Here is a 9,080-nt window from a genome sequence, read left to right as displayed (position 1 = left end):
GATCTTACCCTCAAACCACGGTAGGTGCTAAGCCAGACACGGGCAAGCAAATGGCAATGGCCTCCTATCCTTGTCCGAAACACACAGAATCTAACTTCCCTTTCTATTTCCACTTTCACTCCTGATCTTGATTCTCTGCTCACGATCCAGGCTAAATTCTCCTTTTTGGTTTTTCTAAAGTGTGGAAAGCTACTGCCCTGGTGAGAGATTCTGATTTCTAATTTCTTCATCAAAGGGGAGCATTCTCTTTTATAGCTTGCACGCTTAAATCAGAAATTTTTCATACTCCATCTACTTCCTTCAGTTTCTATTCTGAATGGAACATTAATTCTCACAAGCAAAGATGCCCAAGCTTAGAAAGGCTGTTGGAAACCACACAGACTAAGTGTTGGCTGAGAGTAGGAAATTATTATTTACTTTGTGAGGTTAAAATGATAGTGTGAACCGGGTGTGGCAACACATGGTTGTGATCCCAGCACATACATGGTGCCTCACAACCACCTATAACTCCAGCACCAGAGGATCCTATACCTCTTTGGACTTCCATGGACACCAAACACACAGAGAATACAAATACACAAGCAGACGAAACGATACTTACATAAAGTAGTGAGTGGTTTCTCAAAAGTTGCATGCTTAGAAGAATTAAAATAGAATGTCTTTAGTGCAGAGGATGCGGCTTAGCTCCAAAGTGTTCGCCAGGTGTCTTAGCCCTGGGGAATACTATTTTAAGGTGTGTGACTTTTGTCTTTGCTGCATTTGTGTGAAGCTGTGATTCTTTGCCTGACTAAAACACCTAAGAGATGGTCCTAAGAGACAGCTGAACAGCCAATAGCAAGGCAGGAGCAAGGACAGGTGGGGCTGGCTAGCAGAGAGAATAAATAGAAGGGGAAAGAAGAAAGAGGAGGAGCAACAAGAGAACAAGGGGAGAAGGATGTCAGGGGCCAGCCACCCAGCTAGCCTCAGAGTAAGATGTACAAAAGTAAGAAAATGAAAACGTTCAGAGGGAAAGATAGTCAGGATAATTTAAGTCAAGAAAAACTGGCAAGAAACAAGCCAAGCTAAGGCCGAGCATTCATAGCTAAGAATAAATATCCATGTGTGATTTATTTGGGAGCTGGGTGGCAGGACCCCCCAAAAAAGCAAAAAAAAAAAACCGCACTGCATCTTAGGGTTCCTATTGCTGTGAAGAGACACCATGACCACAGCAGCCCTTAAAAAAAGATGTTTAAATGTGGTGGCTGGCTTACAGTTCAGAGTTCAGTCCATCATGTTAGGAAAAATGGTGATGTAGAAATAGCCGAGGGTCCTACATCATGTGGGCAGCAGGAAGTCAACTGACAGTCACACTGTGTGATATCCTTCCTACAGGAAGCTTCAAAGCTCAACCACACAGTGACACGCTTCCTCCAACAAAGCCACACCTCCAAAGAGCGCCACTCCCTTTGGAGGCCATTTTCTGTCAAACCACCACAGCAGGCATGAATAAAGCCCTGGGTTTATTCTCCAGCACCATATTAAACAGGCAGGGTGGCACATGCCTGTAAACCCAGAAATAGAGACAGGAGGGTCAGAAGTTCAAGTCATCATCAACTCATAGTACATTTGTAACCAACCTTGGGCCATGTGAGACCTTACACACACACAAAAAAGGCAATAAAAATATTATGTCTTTATGTCAATACTTCCAGCAAAGCAGGGCCTAGTAGCAATAACTAAGGCCTGGAATCTGAGTAGTGGGGGTGGAGGAGCACAGAGACAGGAGGATGACCACACATTCTAGTCCAGCAAAGACTACACAGTGAGGCTGTGTTTCAAAAAAATCTTTGAAGCAAAATAAAAAGTTCAATACATACGGCAATATATTAAGAATCATTTTATATAGATGATGGAAATGGGTCCTAATTTTACTATTCCCTTTCTACTTTTCAAAACTTTAAATACAGTAATGGTATTTTAAGAGTTGTGGTAGCAAGAAGCCGAAAAGTAATCCTATATGCTTATGTGGTTGACCCTTTCTTTATAGACCCCTCTCTTCTGTTATCTAATTGTGTTGGGATATTGAGAAGTGAAATGTTAACTTTCCTAGGATTCTGAACTCCCTTTCTGCAGGGAACCATTGCATTGCCTTGGTCTAGCTGCCTTAAGAGACATGTATCATGGGGTTTTTAGGTTAGAGTTCACGGTTCCTAGCACACGGTGTACCTCCCAGTCCCTGAGAGACAGATGTACTCCCTCAGGCAGTAAAGTGTTCAGGCCACTGTGTGTCTCTTTATGTTCCCTTAGTAGTCAAGGAAGCACAAAAGCTTGACAGGACAATTGGTTTTAGACATTATCTCGCGTACCCTGTATGGCTGGCAAACTTCACTGTATCCTGGCAACTACAGCTGTATTGATCTCGGCAACTGCCATTATAACCTGTTTCTGGTAAAGGAATAAAAAGTCTGATTGCTTTCGATAAAACTGTCATAGCCTCTGTGTGCTGTGGTCCCTCCACTCCACCATGAGGTTTAGGCTATCATCATAGAATGCCTGGGAGATGCTGTGCTTCCGTACCAGCCCATCCCACTAGAGCAGAAACCACAGGAAAGCAAGGCACACATTTTTAGGTGTGTGTTTCCCAAGGTAAATAAACTTTACATATGCTTTGTGGCAGGTAACGCATTTGTATGGCCATAAACAATAGCACCAAGCCTAAAAAAAGTGCATATCTTACTTTAAGAATACTTTATTGTCAAATGCTAGGAAGGGTCATTGGAGCATTGAGGGAAAAAATGCTTATCAACTCATGTCAAGTTCAGTTTGTAAAAACACAGTACCTGTGATTCATAATAAAGCAAATCACAATGAAACGATGCGCATCTGTTTCTGCAGCATACAGAAGTGAAAATAAGGCTGGAGAATTCTTTTGCAAAATGCCTGTCTCCGAATCTGCATGTTACCGCTAATGAAGTACTGCTGTCCATCGTCTTTAGCATCTGTCAGGACTGACGTTGTGTACCGGTGACTCAGTCTTTTTAGCAATGGAGTGACAGCCACAGTTCTGAAAAGAGGCTTCAAAAAAAATTACTCCCTTCACATCTTGACTATTCCCCGCAGTCCTTTAAAACAGCTGAGGATTTAGACTTCTGACAAAATGAAACAGAGAGCAGAAAATCACTGCCGAAGTGGCTGTCTGATGTTTATACTATAGAGGCACGAGGGCCCCCGAGCGGAGGAGCCCAATATCCTACTTCTCTTATAAGGACACGAATCCCATTCACAAAGGCTCTGTCTTCATGAGCTAGCTGCTTCCTCACGCCCTTTGTCCATCACACGAGAGGCTAAGCTTTCAATATCCAAATCTGGAGGGCACACAGACATTCAACACACAGCACTGTGACGCTAAGACAAACAAGAACTGAGCTGGCTGCCTGGGGACCATCCAAAAATGTGAAAACACCTAACTGCATCACAGGCAAGAGAAGCGATGCCCGTGTGCCTGGAAATATGAGAAGGCTCCGAAGATAGCTGGATGGTGACCGAGAGCCTGTGTGTGACTGCAGAGGAGAAAGGTACCAACACGTGAACTCACAGAGACTGTGGCAGCACGCACAGGGCCTGCACAGGGCTAAGCTAGAAAGGGGTCCCAGAGCTGAGAACGGAAGTCGACGCCATCTCCAGTCCCTACCCAATAAGCTATCTCCAACCAATAGCTAAACTAGTTTTCCCCAATGTCGTCTCATTGGATACATAAGCAGTACTTACGGGTCACAAACATAAAATGCACTCAACGGTGTTTTTGTAGATTTGTTTTTGTCTTGTATTGCTTTGTTTGAGCATTTTTGCTCTTACTGGTCTTTTGTCTGAATATTATGGTTTCTAGTTTTGTGATTTTTATGGGTTTTGGTTTTCTGGGGAACAGGTATTATGTTTCTTATGCTTTTTCTTTGCATGCTTGTTTTTTTTTTATTCTGGTTTGTTTAGGTTTTATATTTGCCTGTTTGTTTTCTAAAGAGGTAGAGAAAGAAGGTGTAGAGATGGATGGGTAGGGAAGTGGAGAGGATCTGAGAGGGGAAATAATGATCAAAATATAGTATATGAAAAACACTATTTACAATTTTGAAAAAGGTTCATACTATAGGTCAAGGGTCAAAATGGTGCTCTACGTGCGATGTTCAACCCTCAGAGACAGAAAAAAAAAAAACCTCTTTAAATAGAAGCCAAGAGTAGGAATCTGGTCCTCTCACCCAAGGAGTGCCCACCCGACTGTAAGTGAGAATGGAGTAGCATGTCTCTTCCGGGTCCTCCGAGACAAAGTGCTTTATACAGTTACTGAGATGTGGTGATATTCTGTTTGTGCTCTAACCAATAAAGCTTGTCTGAAGATCAGAGGGCAGAGCCAGTCACTAGTTAACCATAGAGGTCTGGCAATCTGTACAGACGGACAGGAAGTGATATGGCTGGGTGGAGAGAGAAATATAAGGTGGGAGGAGACAGGAGCTCGGCCCGTTTTCAACTAAGGAGTTAGCAAGGTAAGAGTAGGCAGCGGCTTGCTACTTCGTCTCTCTGATCTTTCAGCATTTAGCAAGGTATGTGGCTCCAGGTTTTTATTCTTAGGACCAATTAGAACTCGTGCAACACTGAGATGTTTATTAAGATCTAGGGGAGCAGAATATTCAGAGCAAGAGGTCAGCAGCTTTTCTCAAATGACTATAAAATTCAGTCCTTGGTTTCTTAAACATGAATCCACAGATGTTGAAAATCAGCATGGTGACTGGTGTGAAAAGGGGAATGAAATTCCTGCCCATTACTTTGCAATCTGGACTACAGTATTCTATTGCCTGTACCTCCTTTGGGAGGATACAAAACAAAAATCAAACTAACAACAACAACAACAAAAAGCCCACACATTGAGTCAGTAGACTCCACAGCTGCTCCAGTTTTCACCCCACCCCCCTTGTTGGTCCTGACACCACCACAGATCCAGGTTCATACAGGGCTCACTCTCCTGAGTGATCTGACAGGAAATCAGAGCCTTCCAGCTGTGCCCACCCAGTGGCCCTTTCTGCCAACTGGGATCTGGCCAAGTGCGGTCAAGTGAGTGGGGTTCTGATGCCTCTGCCCGGGGAAGGGGGGTTGTGGGGGGAGGGTTCGGCTGTCCAGGCAATCCCTTTGTTTTTATTTTCCCTCACAGTGGAATGACCCTCTCTGGGTTGATCAGTGGCTCCATTATGCTGAAAAATTAAAAGAGGCCCAACTTCTAGAACAGGAACAATTGCAGCTAGGGCATACAGAAGCGCCAGTCAGTCCTTGGAATGCCCCTGTTTTTGTAAGTCAAAAAAGAGCAAATACATTGTAAATGTCACATGATCTCTGGGCATAAATGCTACTATGACAATAACAGGGGCTCTCCAGTCAGGACTCCAGGCTCCTACTTTGATTCCTCGAGGACGTTATACTATACTTGACATAGAAGACTGCCTTTCCCCTAGTCCTTTACATCCTGAAAAGGCACATTTGCATTCTCTGTTACTATTGTCTTCGTTATTTAATTTTGGATTTTAGAGACAGGGCTTCTCTGAGTAACAGCCTGGCTGTCCAGTAATTCACCTTGCAAACCAGGCCTGCCTCTGCCTCCTGGATCCTGGGATGAAAGGCCACCGCCACCTGGCTCTCTGCTACCACCTTAAATGACTAACTACTAACAGCCTGATATCAGTTGAAACTTTCACCACAAGGGATGGAAAATAACTCCATGTTGGGCACCAGTTTCCTGGTCTCCACAATCTTCACAGGCCTACAGAGAGATAATTACAGGAGTCAAGAAGCCAGTGCAGTTCATCACAGCTCAGTAGCCAGTGTAGGTACAAACTTTGAAAGTCAGGCCCCAAGTGGTTTATTTCAGCATAGCACAGTTTGGGGAAAACTTAATCTGGTGATAATTACCTCAGTCCCTCATGTACGGAAGTCTCCCTGAGAAACAAAGCAAGCTAAACACAGATCAGACGTAAGTACACCAAAACTCTTTGTGAAGTCCATATGGATAGGTTCCATAGATTAACTGAGAAAAACAACCCTATGATAAGGGTCTGGGGGAGGATCTGTTGTGGTCTCCAATTACACAGATAGTGCAAAGGTCACCAGCCTAGAAAGTGTCAGCCTCCAGCCTTCTGGACAGATAACAGGTATTGCATTCCTTCCCTTGAAGGAACAGGCCAAAAGCACCTTGTCCTAAGTCCTGCCATTCTGACTTCAGACTCCATTTTACCTGTAGGGCGAAACAAGTTCAGGTACCCAAGCCCTAGGGGAGCTGGGCACCTTCCAACAGCTGACCCACCTCCTCCTAAACCATAGAAAGAGTCATTGTGCATCTCTAGTTCTCTAGGAACATCATGGTGGTTTCTACCAACAGAAGGAACAAATGCATCTGGTTGGACTGGTTGGACTGCAAAGCTTGCATTGTGTGTCAGTTAACAATGATGGAACACTTAAGGAAAGGCCCTAATCTTTGATTTCTGATTGGTAAAAATTGTAACTGTAACCTGACAACAAGCGTTTGTGATTTTTGTGCTTAAGTGCTTGCTTCAACTGACATTTGGAGTCACAGTTCAGCTCCCAAGTCTGTTCTGTGGCCCTGATTGATCAGTGCCTTCCCTCTCCCCCTTCTTTTGTGATACCCTGTTTTAAATCTTGCTTTGTGGTAACCTCTTGTGTCTGCTTGGGATGATTCAGAACCTCAGCCCACAACAAAACAAAGACTCTGTGTCCCCTACAACATAATACAATCCCAATACTATTATTTTTAAAAACATAAGCCCAGAAAAAGTAGAAAGATCTCAGAATGCAAAGCAGTTCTCTCAAAGTGACAGAATTATAATATTACTTTCTTACTTTGTATTGCCACATTTTCAAATCTTCTACAATGTTCGTGTCATCTTCATAATTGAAAAAATAATTTCGGATGGAGGAGCTGGTACTCGTGAAAAGAATAAAATCATCTTTTCATCTCCTACAAGACAAAGGAAGCCATTTGCATATGAAGACAAAGATGCCTGGAGAGGAGGAGAAAGGGTCTGTGAGGGAGCCTGTGCCATCCAAGCAGTGCCAGTCAAATGAGAACTCAGGAATTTGGAGGCCGAGATGGCTAATCTTGGTTGCCAACTTGACTACGTCTGGAATCAACTAAAACCCAGGCAGCTGGGTACACCTGAGTAACTACCTAGGCTGGCTCATTTGAGGTGGGAAGACCCACCCTAAATCTAGGCCACACTTTCTGGTGTTGAGCCACATAAAAGGACGTGGAAAAAGGAAGCCTTTGCTTTTGTCTGCTTGCCCTCACTCTTGCTAGCAAGTTCATCCGTCCTGTTGCTGAGGCATTCCTTCACTGGGGTTGGAAACTCTTTCCTTGGGATTCCAACGTAGGCTGAAGATCAGCGAAGACATCCAGCCTGGTGGACTGAACATCTACCAGAGTCTTGACCTTTCTGTCAGGAGACAGCCATTGTTGGACTAGCTGGAGCACAGCCTGTAAGCCACTCTAACAAGCTCCCTTTTAAAACATACACATTCAGGCTGCAGAGGTGGCTCAGTGATTAAGAGCACTGACTGCTCTTCCAGAGAACCTAAGTTCAATATCCAGCACCCATATGCTGGCTCACAACCATCTGTACCTCTAGTTCCAGAGAATCCCCGGCCATCTTCTAGCCTGTGCCTCTGCGGACACCAGGCACTTATAGATTACAGAGGCATACATGTAGGCAAAACACTCAAACATACAAAATAAAATAAAAATAATTTAAAAAATAAAATTATATATAATTTATATGTATATATCAGTTATATATTATATGTTAATTTGTATATACATATATCTGATTTCATTCTTTTGGTTCTGTTCCTTTAGAGAACCATGATAAAATACAGACGTTTATCTCCTGAAAGACAATTCTCTCTTTGGGTAAAACAGACACCTTTTCATTTTTGTTCAGTTTAGAATTTTAGTGCCTTTTTAATGAGAAGTATATGGAATAAGGATGCTGAAATTAATCCACAGTTCAACTTTTTCCAAATGTAATGAAAGCCATTATTAGTCCACAGCCTCTTCAGTGGCTGATTAACTTTAAGAAGCAAAGTGGGCAGGCCTCTTGATTTTCTGGTAATTACTCCCAGGCACCATGGCAACAGATGTCCATCATCAGCGATGTTTTTGCCCTGCAAATTAAGTAATCAACAATAACTCATAGTCCATGTATAGCCAATGGGCTTAGCTCTCTCATCCGAAAAATGAAGATGTGACTTGGACATCTGAGAGCAGCCGCGTTCACACAATAGGAACAGAGAAAGCACTTCAATTATCCCCCAAGTCACACCCAGGACCGCAACAGTCTCTGACACCAGCAGGGGACGCCTGCTTTTCTCAGTCTGCTTCCTACTTCCTATTAAAGTGGTCTATGATTAGGGAAGCCAAAGGCCAGAGTAGCAAAGTGCCTTACCCAAAAGTCTCTATGGCACAGTCAAGGGGATAATCCAAGCCCACAGCTAGCAGACATCTCTCCCTCACCAGCATTTTCCGTACTCGTGAGAGGGGCATCAGAACTGCAGAATGAGTAGCACAGCCCATTTTTCCAGTACAATTCCTGAAGATGCCCTACCCCTTCCTACCTCCCATCCATTTCTGAGACACTAGCCTTAGGAGCGTGGGTCCTGGTATGCAGAGAAAGACCTCTTGGATAAACTTATCTAAACACTTTCTAAAACCCATCTATATCTTGAGGTTGGATTGCCTAAGAAGGGTCAGGTACCATGTTCTTACCACTGGCTTTACAAAATAGTACAGTGCCATGCCTTCTGACGGTCAGGGCCCCGACAGCCTCGTCAACAGACAGTATGATACCAGCCTCGTCAACAGACAGTATGATACCAGCCTCGTCAACAGACAGTATGATACCAGCCTCGTCAACAGACAGTATGATACCAGCCTCGTCAACAGACAGTATGATACCAGCCTCGTCAACAGACAGTATGATACAAACAGAAAGGTCCTGGGCACTCACGCATGACGAGGCACATCAACTCTCACACACTAAGCTCACAATTGC

The sequence above is a fragment of the Arvicola amphibius genome, chromosome 12 (genome assembly GCF_903992535.2).
Source record: "Arvicola amphibius chromosome 12, mArvAmp1.2, whole genome shotgun sequence".
Lineage (NCBI taxonomy): Eukaryota > Metazoa > Chordata > Mammalia > Rodentia > Cricetidae > Arvicola > Arvicola amphibius.
The sequence above is the reverse complement of the archived record's forward strand: the minus strand, read 5'-3'. Positions refer to the sequence as shown.